The sequence below is a fragment of the Microtus oregoni genome, unplaced genomic scaffold (genome assembly GCF_018167655.1).
Source record: "Microtus oregoni isolate MIOR12 unplaced genomic scaffold, Mior012 000018F_ref0000195, whole genome shotgun sequence".
NCBI lineage: Eukaryota > Metazoa > Chordata > Mammalia > Rodentia > Cricetidae > Microtus > Microtus oregoni.
This window is the reverse complement of record NW_024543077.1, coordinates 37,439,633-37,457,374: the sequence shown is the minus strand read 5'-3', so window position 1 is coordinate 37,457,374 and position 17,742 is coordinate 37,439,633. Positions and strand designations below refer to the sequence as shown.

The window sequence follows — 17,742 nt, the reverse complement described above, 5'->3', positions numbered from 1 at the left end:
TCAGATGGGAGTAACCAACACAAGAGAGTCAGTCCCCAGCCTCCCTGAAGGCCGGGGTCTAAGGAGCCCTGTCATCACTTGGTTGCCTTTTCCTTGACCTATCTATTCAGGAGCGACAATACATGGCCACAATCGTATGGCCCACACATCTGGATACAGTTGTCCCATCTATCAGATGCTATGGGAAACTCTAGGTGACAGTCAAATGGAGACTCACTCCAACCCAGGCTTCCCGGACATTTCTCAGACAGCAACCTACAAGGCATGGACACTTGTTTGCCTTAACTAAAAAGCCTCCAGCTGCTTCACGGATCCACTCACGGAACCACAGAATAGCCGGGTTTCAGGAGTGATCCCTTCGTTGGGGAGAGGAGTGAGAATAATGTTTCATAGAGTGGAAAAAAAAGAAAACTTTTGAGAAGAAATTCAGAGGCCTAGTTGGTTACGTCTCCCTGCATCCCCAGAGAGCTGCACCATGTTGATCACGGGGTCACACTAACTGGCATTATTCTCTTGTGAAGAAGGATGCTTAAAAGAAATCCCACACTAGCTCAGAATTGAGTATAATAGAGGGTTATTTATTTAGGGGTAGACTCACAGATCAATATCCTCTCTTGGGACGGGGAACAGCAAGCAGATCTGGCCCTGACCAGCGCTTTACATTGGCACAAATAGTATAAGAGGCCACGCCCAAGTGGGCGGGGAATTTAAAGGCTACTGGCCATAGGATTAGAGAGAGAGGGAGAGACCCAATGGTCTGAAAATAAGGCAGTCTCTCTCAGTCAGTGAAAGCGACAAATAGGAGCTTCTATGAAACCGTGGCCAAGCAAGACTTTCATGCCAATGGCTGAGTCAATTTCTCAGCTGAGCCGGTGCCCATCTGAGGGACGCTCTCCTTGTCTGCTTTCTGTTTGTTTTCCTCAACTCCCCGTCTGCTGCGAACAGCCACGTGCTCTCTGGCTTTTAGGATAAAGAGTCCACAAAGCAGGTACCCCTAAAAGAATGAAAGCTGCCGCCATCTCCGTCTCAGGTTTAACATTAAGTCATACTTAAGACACCCCACGGTTTACTGCTCCGCTCGCGACACAGCATCCCCTTGCTGTCCGTCCTCGCTCCCTAACTCCAATCTCCGTACCCAGCCTTCATGAGTGTGGAAGCATCTTTACGTCACTCCAGTAAACAGCTTATGTTCCCCATTTCAACTGTGTTTTCGTGCGACTTATCTCATCTGCCACATCCCTAGCTCTTCATGGGAGTCTGACCCAGCTACTCAACGAGAAAAGTCGTGAGCTGTGGGAACTGTCTGACACGCCTCTGAAAAAGGTTCCTCAAGCAGCGTGGGCAATGGCCTCTGCTTGGCTCACACAAATGGGTCACTCTAAACTCTAGAGATCTAGATCGCTAAAGTTGAGCCAACCCTTTTCATGTTAATTCCAGAAAAAATCCCATGCAGATCCCAAAGCATACATCGCCATTCCTCTTCCTGGGAATGAGAGCCGTGTCCTCATCCTCTGCCACCTCCTGACTCAGGCCCGCTGCATCCCGCCACACTTAGCCTCTCAAAGATACCAAACGAAATCTGTCAAAACGGAGCACGTGGGCATTGCTGTTTTGAAGCATCAATTATTACCATAGCGGGAGAGCTTTTATTACTTCAAAGCGCGGTATTGTACTGGGTACAAATATTCTTTTCATGCTCAAATTTATTATACACAGTTCTGCTTCTGTTATTTGTGAAAAACAAGACCAAAAAAAAAATCAAACAAACTCCCAATTTCTCTAAGGGTTCCTTTCTTCCCCTCTAATAAAAGGATCAAGGCGGTATGTTTGCTGTTTGTTCTATTTGGCGCACGACCGAGCGTTTGTTTCGCCATTTCTTTCAACCGTGCATCTTCAGCACAAACAGTCTTAATTAAAACTAAGAAGTGATGGCTGTATTATGCGTTTCAAAAGAAAAACAAATCTTGCTCCCCAGTGGAATAATCGTTTTGTTTGGACAGCACGCATGAGCACAAAGGTCAAATAGCAACTTAACCCTAACCTTGAACCTTAAGTTGGAGCCCATCCTGGAACCAAGCCTAAGACGATCCAGATAAACATCAACCACTATCTAGTGCACATTCTTTCAGAAGTCTTCTGCTACAAAACAACACTGAAAAAATAGACTGGTAATAAATAAAATTCCTTCCCAGCCACGAAACAAAACCTAGAGGGGCGGACTGAAAGAGATGTGCGTGTGAGCATTCGCGGTCCAGATGTAAACGAGGATTTTCGGCTCTTCCCTTTGGACACTGAAAATGATAAATCACGTGAATTTATGACGAAGCCAAGGAAGTCGAGGATGGCAAAGCTCTGAACAAGGCTGAGCCTGGTTCGACGAGATGTTGACAAGATCTGTATAATGTGAAACACACCCGGAAGTAAGCGTGCACGTGTCTCCCTTCATGATTCTTCTTCCCCTTCACCCCTTCAGGTAGTCACTCTCTCCCTCCCCTCTTCCTCCCTCTCTCTGTTCTCATCTCTCTCTCCTCCCCTCTCTTTCCCTCCCCCTCCCCCAGCCATTATCTGACTTCCACAAGAACAATGCCCGGTCCTTAAACAGAAGTTCAGTCAAAGCAGGAAATGGTATATTTGTACTTTAAATACTTTATTTAAATTATTATTTGCTACTTTATGGCCTCACTAACTAAGTTGCTACACTGGATGTTTATAGAATGATGACATATTCAAGTTTTTAATAGTATTATTATTACAATCATCATCATTATTTATGTGTATGTGTATTATGTCACTTGGTACGTGCCTATGGATTCCAGTTGAGGCAGTCAGATCCTCTGGAGTGGCAGGAGGCTGTGAGCCACCCAGTGCGGTTCCTGGGAACTGAGCTTGAGTCCTCTGGAAGAGGACTACATACTTCTTAACCACGGAGCAACCTCCTCAGCCCCTCAAGATTCTATAACGTGAATAACTTTAGAAAACAGATACAAAGAAATGGAATTTTACTATTTTTTTTTTTTTTGGCAACTCTGGCCAAACCGTTGGCAGTTACCCTGCCTCACCTATTTTAATAACACTTTTTCCATTAGCCTTCCTTTGCTGAGCCACTCCAAAGCCGTTGAAAAGGCTGATTTTTTTAAGGGAACAATTACTCTTTATGTTTACACTCAAAAGTCACAGGATTATGTAACATTTAATTAGGTTATGTAACCGTCATTGCAAGTACAAATGGGATAAACAGGTTTTAGGAAAATCTCAATTGATTCTTTGTAAGCTCAAGTGATGGGGAGCACAATAGAAGGGAGCTGTGGCTTCCGGTTTAACTGAAGGATTGCTGGGAGGCAGACACGGAGATGTGGATGTGCTGGTTAAGAAAGCTTTATGGTAATTTCTATAAAACATGTTACAGGCAAAACTAACTCCAGGAGTACAATAAAAAGAACTCTAGTCAACTGACTATGGGAAATCCAGATTGAACTAAACGAAGCCCAATCCATTTCCCACAGATAGCATCTCTCAAGAAAGTGTGCCTGTCCAGTTTCCAACATAGTATTATAACACGTCATTTCCTCAATATATTTGACCAAGGACATGTGATCTCATGTGCCAGGATTTCAAGGCACAACCTAGTGCTTAAATTATTCCCTAGTCCTCCAATGTCAGCGCTGTTTTCCTAATTTGCTTTCAAAAGTTTCAACGTAGGCATTGTGAGTTTACGGTCAAGCTTGAACACTGGAGTCACTCCCATTCCCCTATTCAATACTGTACACAGTCTTTATTGATGTATTTTATCAGAAAGGTAATGCTATAGATGCGATAACTGAACGTACTTATTATTTGTGTTTTATTAGCCTCGAGGCTTGCCAGGCAGATGCCTTTCTCTTACCTACCCATCGTCTACCAATCGTGTGTTTGAAGACAAGTTCATGTTGTCAGAGGAGGAAGGATGCTTCCAAGGAATAGCTCCTCCCCTCTTCAGGCACTCAAGAAAACCAGACTGTCCCTTAGAAAGACTGACACGCCTCATTAGATGAGCTCAGACTTCCTAGAGGGGTGGGTGGCGTTCAGGCCAACTTCAGAACAACTTGACCAAGAGAACTGTGTGTTTGAAAGCTGGAGAGTGACTTCCTGGGAGAGGGGCATCAGGGAAGGCAATCCAACGTTATAAAAAAAGTGGAAAGAGTCCTTGCCTCATACAACTAATAATGCAGAGCCCAACATGATTTTCAATCATTCCTTCTACATTGATGTGCTATAATTATAAGGCTATTTTTCTATATATATTTTATATGGCTATTTATTGCAGTATGGCATCAGAAATTCTTTATTCTATTCCAGCTGTTACTGCCATTTGCATCTATGCCAAGGCTGTCCTGTGATTGCCTACTGGGAGCAACTTTAAACTAGGGCCAGGATCCTTTTGGCATCTTTAGTCCCTGTGCCATTTCTTTGCCTCCTGGCAAAATAAGTTATCCCCTGATTGTCATGTCCTTTTCCTGTCCTAGCAGATGAGACTTGGTTGCTCCTAAATACAAATAGTATTTAGGAGCCAAGATAATGGCACTGTTTACGTTCATTGTTACTAAGCTGATAATGCTTCTCTCAGAGGGTAGAGCTAGGAGACAGAAACATATACCATAGCTAAGGACACATCCGTAGCCACATAAAATAAAAGCCAGGAGCTCACATCAATATCTCTAGCCCAAACCCAACATCACATGCTATCATTCTACTTCATGAATAAACAGAGGTCTATCTATTCATATTCATAATTCTCTTCTGTAACAATGAGAAACCTGTCACTTCCAGAATGGAAGACCTGGGAGGTATGGAGAAGAGATGGGAAATGGTGTCTTCAGCGCATGGCACAGCCCCTGCCAACACGGACTCACAGCAGCTGTGGTTCCTACACTGGATGCACAAGAGGAGCCAAATCCTGTCAACAGCATATGACTGTCACAACCAATCAGGGATCAGGGATGGGCTCCTGGGATGCTATCTCTCTCTGCTGAACCTATCTGGCCCCTGATAGGTTCTGGGGGAGAGCCAGCTGCTGTCCTCAGAGATGTACCAGGTGATGCTGGGACATCATCAGGCTCCAACGAGAGCTCTAAACCCATGGCCTGACAGATAGTCTCAGTTAACACCAGGAGGGTCTCAAAACACAAAGGTATGGATGTGAGGGAGGGCACCTGTGAGGAGAAGTGGGGGTACCAGGGATGAGAGTGATGTAAAAATCGAGGTTGAGATAGGCAGAATCCATCCACCACGTGTATGAACTTACAAAAAGCCAATTGATCAAGAAAGAATGAAACCTGACTCTCATCGTCTGTAATAAACGTGTTTATTTCCATAACTGCAAAGAAGCCCCCAAGTTAGTTCCTAATCACCCAGGAAGAAAGTAACGAGTCTGGAAATGTGGCTCATCACATACAAGTCTAGGGAGCACCCATGCTAGCACCAACAGACAACTCTGCCCTGGTGTGAGATCCTAAAAATAACACACGTCTTCTCTCTGGTATTCGTTCTTGCCAAGAAAATAGATAACCCAAACCTAATCATTAGGAAACATCAGACGAACCCAAAATAACTATCCCGGACGCTTCAAAAATGTCAAGGTCATGGCAAACAAAGAAATACTGAGGAACTGCTTCAGATGAAAGAGACACTTGAAAGAATGGCAGCAAAGCGCGGTCTATTATCCAGGGCTGATGCCTGAAAGGATAAATGAGGAATTTCTCCTTTGCCGCAAGACACCAACGAAATGAGGGGGAAAGTCTGAACGAACTGATTGTATTAGTGTTGTTCATTTCAATCACTGAAATACAGTTGTTGCAAGAGAATGCCCTTGTGTTTGAAATAAGTTACAAAGAATGCCGAGTTTGTAACACTCAAATCTTTCCAGCAAGTGTGTGTATGCATGTGTGTGCGTGTGCATGCCTGAGTGTGTGTGTATTTGTGTGCATGTGTGGGTGAGCATGCTCGTGTGTGCATGAGTGCATGCATGTGTGTGTACATGTGGGTGAGCATGCTCGTGTGTGCATGAGTGCGTGTGTGTGTACATATGCATGAGCATGCTCATGTGTGCGTGAGTGCATATGTGTGTGTGTACGCATCCATGCATGCATGTTCAGGGAAAAAGAGTGGACCTCCAGGCAATTCTAATCCTCAGCCAGAAATGAGTGCACAGAAAAGGATGAAAACTGGACCTGAGAAGAAGCCGGCTTGAGAGCAAGGGAATGGAGACTCCTAGGAAGTCCCACGGTGAAGCTATCGAGTAAATGGAGAACCGGGAAATTTAAGAAGAGTTCCCCATGAGAGGGGAATCAGAGATTTCCCAAGCTGCATGAAGTTAAGAAGGATGCGGTTTCTACAGGCATGACTTTGAAGGTCACATCCCCTTGCTCCTGCCTGGCCTTCCCTGCTTCCTATCCCCCACTATGTGAATAAGAAATCGTATGCATTCCTTCCACAATGAACTCAAATCCCTGAGACAGTGAGCACAGATAAACTTCCTCTCTTGGTTCTCTTCGTGTTTGGGTTACAACAACTTGGATGTTATTACGAGAAGTGTTTCTTCAACAATGTGTAGGGGGTGAGTGGGTGGACGGTGGGCACTCGTGATAGGAGCCCACATGGTCAGAGGTTGTCCTCAGCGGTCCCCACAAATATCAGTCCGTTCCGTCCCACCTGACACCTGATGTTTCCAAATCCCCATTGTCCCAGGCCATTCTGGAGCAGCTCCCCCAGGAAAGGGGAGTTCTTTGGAAAAATGGAGCTTCTCCCAAAAGAGACAATTGGGGTCTTCCGTGAGGAGAGCGTGCATTCGCCAATCATTTCATCCGAGAGGGTTTATTCAGAGAAGGCCTCAAAGAAAGGCCAACTAGACTCGTGGTGTTTTCGTGTGTTAAATGCACACAAGGGTTCCCAGGACTTCTCCGTTTTTATTTGATCTTCACAATTCCGATCCCGGGTTTGTCTTCACCATGAAAACTCTTTTGCTGCCTATGAACCACAAGATTCAAATTTTACGCATCTCCCAACAAAACGCATTTGCAGTTTGGTGTGGGAGCTGAAAGGAAGCAGAACATCGCACAAAGGCCCTGTTTGATTTGGGGGAAGGTTGGGAAAGCTCCAGTTCTTTGAATGAAGGCAGCAAAGCAAACTCCCAGTTTCCTAACACAACAATGTAGGTCCAAGGGAAGAAGTGGATTATCACAGACGCTTGCTTTGCTGTCAAGATGATGATGAAGACGACGGGTAACATTTAGATTGCACAGTCTCTTTGAAGCGGGTCTTCATTTGATCTCACAACCTTGCGGGAACCAGAATAAAGGAAATCTCAGAAGAAAAGCCCTTGACAAAAGCCATCTCCAGCTCAAGGTTCTGTAATCTCCGTGTCACCCTAGATGAAGTCCCCAAGCCAGGACATGCAACTATACGCTAGACTTGGAAATGCACCTAGTCAAAGAAAATTACGTTAACCACCGTTGGGTTCATTTTCTTCACAAACTGATTTGTTTCTAAGTAATAGCAATATTATCTGACCATTTGTCTGTACACTTTCCCTGCCTCTCTGGACATCAAAGGTAGACACCACCTTAACTCTGTCTTCCCCAGCAATCTCCTGCCCCTGACACGTGGAGCTTTTAATTAAAATGGTGATCAGCACAGCGATGGGAAGGAGGTTTGCAAAAACTTCTCATTCATTTTGAACCTTCTTTGGAAATGTTAAAGCCAGTGTTTGCCCAGCACAGCGGTATCTCCGAGAAAAAATGTCCATATATTTAAAGGCTGGCTTCTTTTGACTTTTAAAAAAAGAAATTGATAGGTTTTCACCGTCTGTTAGCACACAAGGAGATATGTTCTTAGAAAATAATTAGGATTTGGCCCTTTGTTTATTTTTTGGAGATGTATATGGTAAAACTGTCATAAGAGACCACGAAGAAATGTTACTCTTTAATTGTTCCATTTTTCCAAGAACAGACTCGGTATTTTTTCGGAAGCTGGATGTACAGGATGGAGAAGAACCACATGGCCAAACCTACATGAACAGAACTGTGTTAACTTCTAAGAGCTAGAGGGACAAGGCTAAGCTAAGGCCAAACTTTCAGAATTAATAATAGTCTCGGTGTCATTATTTGGGGGCTGGCAGGACAGATAAAGTCCGACAAGAAAGACTTGCCACACTTTAACAATGAGATTTGAGGAAAGTTTGGTGCTTGAGAAATGGCTGGTGCTGCACCCACCCTCATGGAGTATGTGGGGAGCACAGTGTGGAAGACCCAGAGTCAGGAGGAAATGGAAGTTGGGGTGATGGATCTGGGAAGAGTGATGGGGAGCAGTGAGGGGTGAGTATGTTCAAAATACAGTAGATCCATGCATGAACTTCTCCAGAATTAACAAAATACCATCTTGTATTATTTTTAATATGTTAATTTTATTGCCACACGTAAAGTGTGGTTCTAAATTTTTAAGGGGTTGTCAAGATGACATTTAAAAAAAAAATTCTTAGATCTTTCTCTAATCAGATTAGTTCTAATTGCTCACTGTATGCAACCTGTGGTCATCTTGGAAGAAGAAGCCTTCATTGAAAACTTGCCTTCGTCAGACCTGTGGCTGTTTCTCTTAGAGACTGTCCTGGCTGATGATTGATGTAGAAATGCCAAGCCCACTGATGTGGTCCCACTCCAAGGCTGGTGGGGCTGGGTTACATAAGAGCGGTAGCTGAGCAGGCCAGCGAGAGGGCCAGTAACCTGTGTCCCTCCACAGTTTCTGCTTCATGCCCTGCTTGAGTTCCCCAATAATAGAAAATAACGTGAAGATGTAAGCTGATAGAAACCTTCTCCCCAACCTGTTTTCGATCATGGTGTTTATCACAGAGACCAAAAAGGCCAACTAGAACACTCTCCCAAACAGTTATGTTTTCCGGGCATGGTAAGACAGAAAAAAATAAGTCTGAGACTCAAGCATTGGACTATGCATGGCTAAAAGCAAGCAATGAGGCATCCCAAAGTTAATTGAGTTATAGAACCCACTAGAAAAGCCTTAGGACATATCACCTCCTTTTAAGGATCAAGTACTCTTTGCCTCAGCATCAGAAAGTTCTGGAAGACTTATGAAGACCACGAGTCCGCTGAGAATAATGACGTAAACCTTATCCCTCTTTTACTGATGAGCTGTGAATTTACCAAGTGAATAACTAACTGCCCCTCATGTGTGTGTCAATTCCAGAATGCTAGGAAATTGTGATGTATTTGTTTGCAATCTCTTTTCTTTGGACTTACAATGTATGTTGTGTAAAAGGCAGGGAGAAGGGGGTTGTGTAAACTTCCATTTTGAACTGCTCTCAACATCAAAATCTGAAGAACCTGGTAAGAAAGAAGATGATGAATACAGTTCTCCTCGGGCAGAGAAAGGCTTACAGTGTTGAAGTCACAAGAAAGCCGGTTTGGCAAGATCTTGGTGACCTCTCTCTTCCCTTCCCACGTCAAATGAAAGATAACTAGTTTTATCCCTGTCGGGGAGAAAAACAACTCAAGAAACAGCAGCGCTGTTCGGAGGCGTGGCCTTGTTGGGGGTGGGGGTGGTCTTCCTGGAGGAAGTGAGTCACTGACCGTGAGCTTTCCGATCTCAAAAGCTCAAGCCAGGCCCAGTGTTTCTCTCTTCCGGCTCCCTGCCAATGCAAATGTGGAATTCTCAGCTCCTCTCCAGCACCACGTGCCGCTCGCTTCCCGCCCTGAAGATAATGGACCAACCCTCTGAACCCGAAAGCCAGACCCAGTTCAATGTTTTCCTATATAAGACTTGCTGAGGCTGGGCGGTGGTGGCGCACGCCTTTAATCCCAGCACTCGGGAGGCAGAGGCAGGCGGATCTCTGTGAGTTCGAGGCCAGCCTAGTCTAATAGAGCTAGTTCCAGGACAGGCTCCAAAGCTACAGAGAAACCCTGTGCCGGAAAAACAAAACAATAACACAACAAAAAAGACTTGCTGAGGTCATGGAGTCTCTTCACAGCCATAGAATACTTACTAAGCCAATGACTTTCCCCTTAAAAACCAAGGCCTAACAGGCGGGATTTTATATTAAATACAGTGACTGATAGTTTTCTGTCTAATGTGAGCGGCTCTGTGTGTTTCAAGCTGGTGAGCATCATGTGTTTACGTGTAACTTTTTGTTTTGTAATAAGTGTTTCTAATTTTTCTTCCTCCGGCTTTCTTGAGTGCTTATAATTTAGATAAACCTATTAAAACCATTATAACTAGGACAGTAGAAATGCATTACTATGAACTAAATCACAAACATCATTTGGATATTTGGATTACCTAGCGTTCTCTACTAATACTCATTTTACCTTCTATTAATTTTTAATGACTGGTGAAATTGTGTACACCAATGTAGAGTATATGATGTGGTGTTTAAAAAGTGTACACATTTTTCAGTGACTAAATTGGGCTAATAAACATGCGTGAGAATAGACTTATCATCTTGTGGGGGAAAACAAAAGCCTACTTGTTATGGAATATTAGTTGAAGATGTGTTACATTTGTTTATGCTGGGGAATATTTGTTTAATGATACAAAGGTGTGCTGCATTCTCTTACGTTGCATTTATTTAACTCTGTGAAGCTGTGTTACTTTGCCTGCCTAAAACACCTCATTGATCTAATAAAGAGCTGAACAGTCAATAGCAAGGCAGGAGAAAGGGTGGGTGGGGATGGCAGGCAGCAAGAATAAAAGGGAGAAGAGACAAGGGGGAGGAGAGAGAAGGGGAGAAGGGTGCCTGGCGCCCAGCCACACAGGTACACAGTCGTCAATGGAGTAAAAAGTAAAGAAAGACATATAGAATAGAGAAACGCCAAAGCCCAGAGGCACAAGGTATACGAGATAATTTAAGGAAAGCCGGCTAGAAACAAGTCAAGCTAAGGCTGGCCATTCATTAGTAAGAATTAGTCTTTAATTGAGAACTGGATGGTAGACCCTCAGAGAGCAAAGAGTAAAATAACCAACTGTACCTACTCTCTTGGCTATTTTCAAGTATATATTATGTTGCTATTAACTTAGGCATCCTGATGTATCCCACATAATCCCTCCAGTCTGACTGAAGTTTTGTGTCCTTTGGACAGCAGCTCCCCAAGTCCCCTGGTAACAAACAACCTTTCTGCTGTCACCTTCTCTGTAGATAAAACTCTGTGTATAAAAAAGTATGCAAGTTTGCCATTCTCTGCCTAACCTAGCTCACTTAGCATCATTCCCTCTGGGTCCATCTGTGTCATCACAAATGATGGGCTTTCCTTCCCGTTCAAAGCTAAATGCTACTGCATTGTGTAACATCTCACCGTTGTAAGACAACCATAGCTGGATGGACACGCAGATCGGTTCTGTCTCTTGACTGCTGTGAACAGTTTTGCAATAAAGACAGAAGTCAAAACTACGTCTTTGACGCCCTGATTGTTTTCTCTTGCAGTCATAGTCCGCAGTGGACTTGCTGGGGCACAGTTTTATTTTCTAGTTCTTAAGAAACACACGCGCTATTTTCTAAAATGGCTTCGCTAGCTTCCTGGTTTAATCCTTTTCCCTCCAACACACTCCCTGAATCATTCAAACCTGCAAAAAAAAAAAAAAACTAACCATTATATCCAGCTTCCTCAAAATAAGCTCCACGAGAAATAGGCTTCATTAAAAAGTCTGTATGGAAACCAGCAATCTTTATCCACTTGCCTTGAGAAGCTACCTGCACAGGATCTGAGGAATGTGACATTCAATGAACTCATTTCAGCAGACATTTTCCAAATGTATTTGCTAACACAACCCTTTGTTCCCAAGAGGACATTGTAGCAAACACTGCACGGAGCCATGAAACCAATATTATGTACCACTCAAGGGCCTTTCCAAGATTTCAGACAGTGTTCAGGAATTTAAAAATAAATGTCCTTTAAAAGCCTCTCAAATGCCAGCCTTGTAACCAAAACGAAACAACAAATAACTCCGTCGCTGACTAAAATTTAATTTTCAGAAAGCGTTAAGGGATGGTTCTCGCTTTTCCGGGTCTTCAGTCACATTCGGGATTCTCAATGTTTACACGGGAGTTTTCTCCGGCGACCTAGAACATGGGACGTGATGGGCATCGTCTTGGAGGATAGGCCACTGCAATCATTCTAATGTTGAAAGTCACTATAAAAGCCCGTGTTTTATAGTTTGGCCCTCAGGGTGATGTTACTGGAGCATGGAAGAACCTTTGCCCATCCTCTTTCTTCCTCTCTCTCTCTCTCTTTCCCTCTCCCTCCCTCCCTCTCCTCTGCTAGAAGTACAAAGTATCACCATGTTATACCCTCCTTCCCATGATTCACTGCTTTAACAAGAAAGGCTCAGGTAACCAATCACGGACTAGAATCACACCGGTAGCCAAAACCTTTCTCCTTTACAAGCTAACTGCAGTGTTTTGTTACAGTGGCAGGATCCTGCAGCCACACTGAATGCAGAGGCGTGGAGTGTCCCTGTTTTCCCCAGAACTGGGCCCAAACGGCAAAGGTGAGATTTACAATGACAGCATCCATAGAGACAGAGCTCCGTTACCAGACCATTTTCCTCCCCACTTGAAGGATACTGTTTACAGTCTGATATGACAAACCATTCATCCACCAATGGGCAATCTAATTAATACAATGGTATATAACCACAGAGATGGCGCAATGCTGCTAATAAAAGACACGGAGTGATCTTAGCATCCGCAATTACACAGAGAAAAGACCTGGAACAACGTGCCTGCCGTGTACACTGACATAAAACAAAGGAGAGATTTATGAATAAGCATTGGTATGAATGGTCATATGCTTATTTAATATATTTGCTTATACTTTTAAAACGCTAACAAAATAAAATTAATTTTTGAAATACAGTTTTAAATAAGGCTAGAAGAGAGACAGGAATAAGTTCTCCAAGTGCATTTTAGTGTTTAGTTTTAATTTTGGAACTACATCAAGTTTTAGGTTATTAAAAAAAGAAAAAGATAAAACAGCCCTAAAGTAAGATTTTCAAAACCTGAAACAAATGAATCTAATTATACACCAAGTGGAATTTAAAACCTTTAACTGTTAGTTGTACCTCTCAGTGGAAAATTGCCTAAGGGTCAAAGTCTTACAAAGAGACCAGAAAAATGGGGCTTAGCTGGTAAAACCTTTGCAAGCAAGACCCTTGGGTCATCACGATACACAGAGCACACACGCACACACACATACACACATGTACACACAAATATACACATGCACACGCACACACACATACACACATGTACACACAAATATACACATGCACACGTACACACGCACACACGCATACACACATGTACTCACAAATATACACATGCACACGCACACATGCACACACGCATACACACATGTACACACAAATATACACATGCACACGTACACATGCACACACGCACACACACATGTACACACAAATATACACATGCACACGTACACATGCACACACGCATACACACATGTACTCACAAATATACACATGCACACGTACACATGCACACACACATACACACATACACACATGTACACACAAATATACACATGCACACGCACACATGCACACACACATACACACATGTACACACAAATATACACATGCACACGTACACATGCACACACGCATACACACATGTACTCACAAATATACACATGCACACGTACACACGTGCACACACAGAGGTTATGCACTGGAGAGTAAGGGTGATTCCTGCTCTTCCAGATGGTGGAGATTCAGTTCCCAGCACCCACATTCTCAGCAACTGCTGCAACTCCAGCTGCAGGGTAGCACCTGGGTACCTCCTGCTGGCCTGCTCCTACAGGGTAACACTCTCTCCTGGCCCTCCAGGACATTCAAGCATACAAGACGTATACACACACATACGCATAAATAAAGAGAACTCTTAAAAACCGTATTTAGTGGTCCTAAAGCTATGACACTATCATTAGGAGTTTTGTTACAGTCACTATAAGTAATGCTCTTAAGCTAATTGAGAAAATTTATTTATCTAGAATTATCATGTTGCCACATAAAAGAGATATTAATATAAATTTTGATCTTTTTAGTAAGTGTTTAAGAAATAAAGTTCCACGTAACAGGTAACTGCAAAGTCTTAAGGCAAAGGCAGACTCTTGTCTTTGAAGTGCATAGTCCACAGCTGCCTTCAGCACACACGTGAACAAATATTCACCATTGGCTGTTTTCCCAGTGTCGCTTGGGGAAAGCACATGAACTTGCTAAAAAAATATATGCTTTACATTAGACTTTCTTGGTTCAGAGCTTCACTTTCTGAACAACAACACCATTCATGATGCATTAGGAATAAAATTGCCAGGTGCAAAGAATCCTTAGAGCCGAAAAGTCAGTAAACCCAATATCATTGCAGCAAGTCCACAGCTAGTTCAAATCTCATGTTAGGAGAAAGCTAAATGTTGCCTTAGAAATCTCAGTATTATGCGAAGATGTGGAGAGTATTTCTGGGTTTTTCCCTTCTTTAATGAGGTGATGTTTATATGTAAAGGACACTACTTTGGTTCCTCTGAGTCTTACTTCAGTGTTTGTATTTGTGTGCAAGCATGTTCACATGTGTGCAAGCGTGTTCACGCGCGTGCAAGCATGTTCACGCGGGTGCAAGCGTGTTCACGCGCGTGCAAGCATGTTCACGCGGGTGCAAGCGTGTTCACGCGGGTGCATGTGTGGTACAGATTGCCCACGATCAGGTGTCGACATGTGAAGTGAAAGTCAAAGTTAGGTGACATTCAAAGGTGCCATCTTCCTGGCTTTTGGGGAGAGACCCTTTCATCAACTTGTGGTTTGCTTAGACTGGCTAGTGAGCTCCAGATATCCTCTTGTCTCTGCATTCTCCATTGTGGGCATTCTGGGATAAAAGCCATGCCCCCTGGCCTTGTCGTGAGGTTGGAGCATCCAGCCCATGCCCTCACACTGACACAGCAGGCTCTTTCCCAGCTGAGCCATCTCCTCGGGCCGCATTCCTCTTTTACAGCGGCAGGTAAGTAACAGACTCTGTAAGCATCCCATTGCAGAACGGAATACAGCCTCGGCAGGTTTAGGGACACCCCCCCCAAAAAAAAACAGCCCTCCCCAACTCTGCCAACCTGGACCCAACTGGGTGCTCTAAGCATAAAACATGCGCTATACATTTTAGTAAAGTTTGAAGACTAAAATAATTCTAGACTCCTTCAAGAGGCAGCTGTTGAAATTTGGCCAAAAGCCAAGGTGCCCATGCACCTGCTCCTGATGAGGTGAATCCACACTGTGTTTCAGCACGTGCCAAATGGGCACTGCACAAGTTGTCAGTATAAAAACATTTCTTCATGTCCGCGAGGATGCCTAATTTTAAGGAACCTTGGTGCTGGGGATCAGCAGGGTAAACTGGAAAAGAAACAGCCCTGCGAAACCTGTCTTGCCTCTAAGAATCTCACCAAAGCCTAACAAAAAAAAACGAGACTTTTGAAAGAAACAACCCAAAAAGGGCCTGGTGCTGAGTAAACAAAGTAACATAAACAAAGCCTGGTGCTTTTACAGCTGAGTCTGCCAAGCCCCCTGATGCCAGGCACTGCACCGTGTGCCCTGTGGCTATCTTATTAACTGCATCATCTAACTAATGCGGATTGATAACAGAGTAAAGGAATCCATATGTAAATCACGGGAGTTAAATTAACTCGCCCTGGCCAGGCAATTAAAGAGTCACAGCCCGGATTTGAATTCAGAACTCTCGTTACCACAAAACACCCCTGAAAGGTTAAGGGTGCATCCTCCGTCCAGCTGCCCAGAACATGTAGCTGGCAAATGGCCTTAGGAGAGAGAAGACCCTGTGAGACCAAAGGCCGAGTGTCAAAGGAAGCCCACCCTGCTCATGCTTTCGAGTTGGGAGAAAACCAGAAAATCATTTTTTCACGCAAAACCAGTTTGCCTTTTATGAAGGACACAAGCGGAGGGAGTCTACAGATCCACTCTTCTTCCCGCCTGTGCTCCTGCTAATGGGCTGTTAGCACCTTGACCCTACAATGAAAGACTCCATTGATCAGGCAGAACTTCAAAGGCCGTGCTGCCAGCCAGAGCTGCTCATCGGTCCCTCGGCAGCACCTGCCTCCCCCAGGACACACATCGAGTCACTATTGACATGTTCTAACACGTCATCAGCACCTGTGAGCTTTAAAACCTACATGCCAAACTGGAACGCATTTACAAAAAAAAAAAAAAAAAGTGTGTTTTCTAGGGTTTACAATTCATCACGATTTTTAAGAAGATCTCGTCACATGATTGTAAAATGAACTGAGCCTCAGTGATACACACACACACACACACACACACACACACCACATGGACCCACATTTGTGTGCACCCATCATTCCAAGCATAAATACTATGAAAAGGGTGTTCAGATGTCTTCAAAGTCGAGGCACACGTCTCAGTGTAAAATATTCACTTGAATAATCAGAAAGCAAGTTATTTTTTTTCCTAAATCCAGTCAGTTTATAATAAATATTACCGGTTGTAGTTATTGATCCTTTAGTAGCTGTTGAGCTAACGGGTACTAGAAAAACACGCAATGACCATGTTTCTTGGTATAGAAATGGCTTATTCATTTAACAGGCATTTGGAAAGTGGACCAGGTGCTGTTTTGAATATAAGCGGCGAGCAAAACTACTTCCATCTAATGGGAGAGATGAACAATTCCAATTCACAAAATTCACAAAATATGCAAAAGCATATTTACTCAGGGTAAGACAAGGAGGGCGGCTGTGGAGGTGACAAACACAGCCCACACGAAACAGCGTGTCAGATCAATAACTACGACCAATACTACTTATTATAAACTGGCTGGATTTAGGAAAGATTTGTTCTGATTGTTCGAGCGAGTATTTGACATTGTGAACAGTCCCTGGGAAATGGTGCCATTGAGAAGATGTGGGGAGTCAGTAAGGAATACGTGACTTCTCATAACACATTTGCTCGTGGGATATGCCTCCCTGGGACTTACACATGCCCCCTGATCTCACGACTGCTTTTAACTTCTCCATGTGTGTCCAAAATGAACAAGAAAAATGAGACGTGATAGGAGAGGGGAGGAGGGAGAGGAAGAGAGAGAGAGAGAGAGAGAGAGAGAGAGAGAGAGAGAGAGAGTTATTTCCCTAAAGCCAAAGCTTCAAATTAAATGAACTCAGAGAAAAGAGGTTTATTTTTAGTGGGATGAGAATCAGAGAGCTCCTCGGTTTATTTTCTTCCGAACACGTACGTGCCAAGGGTACAGCAGACAATAAATTTGGAAGTGTTTGGATAAACCGGTTCAAAGACCACGTCGGCAGAGCAACCAGGATCACTTCCCTAGCTGTGACCACAAATAACAGCGGAGTGGGGCTCAGAAGTCACCGAGGGTAACCCAGAATCACTCCTTCCTTCAGGGTTTTAAAAACAGAGCAGAAAACTAGCTCCGCTCCCCTCCGCCCCCAGAGACCAAGGGCCTCAGAAGAACTGCCACGTGCTGCTGCTTGTGTTAAGTGGATTCTTTACGAAGGTGAAGATAGTGGTTCCTTTGACCTAAGCCGTGAATTGTTCACTTGCAACAAATTTTGCACTTGAGGGAGAGGCAAGAACTGCTTATGTTCTTGTTGGAGGTGACAGTCTCTGTTACACACCCCGTACCGACTACCGCTTGGCAGAAGATGCCCCACATGGTTATAA

The 17,742-nt window shown here is 43.8% G+C and overlaps 1 protein-coding gene across 2 annotated transcripts in view; it reads right to left on the bottom strand.

Annotated features, from left to right (window-relative positions):
• The window catches only part of Plcl1 (phospholipase C like 1 (inactive)), a 275,177-nt gene that overhangs the window by 89,507 nt on the left and 167,928 nt on the right, over nt 1–17,742 (bottom strand). The gene's annotated exons all lie outside the window — the stretch shown is intronic.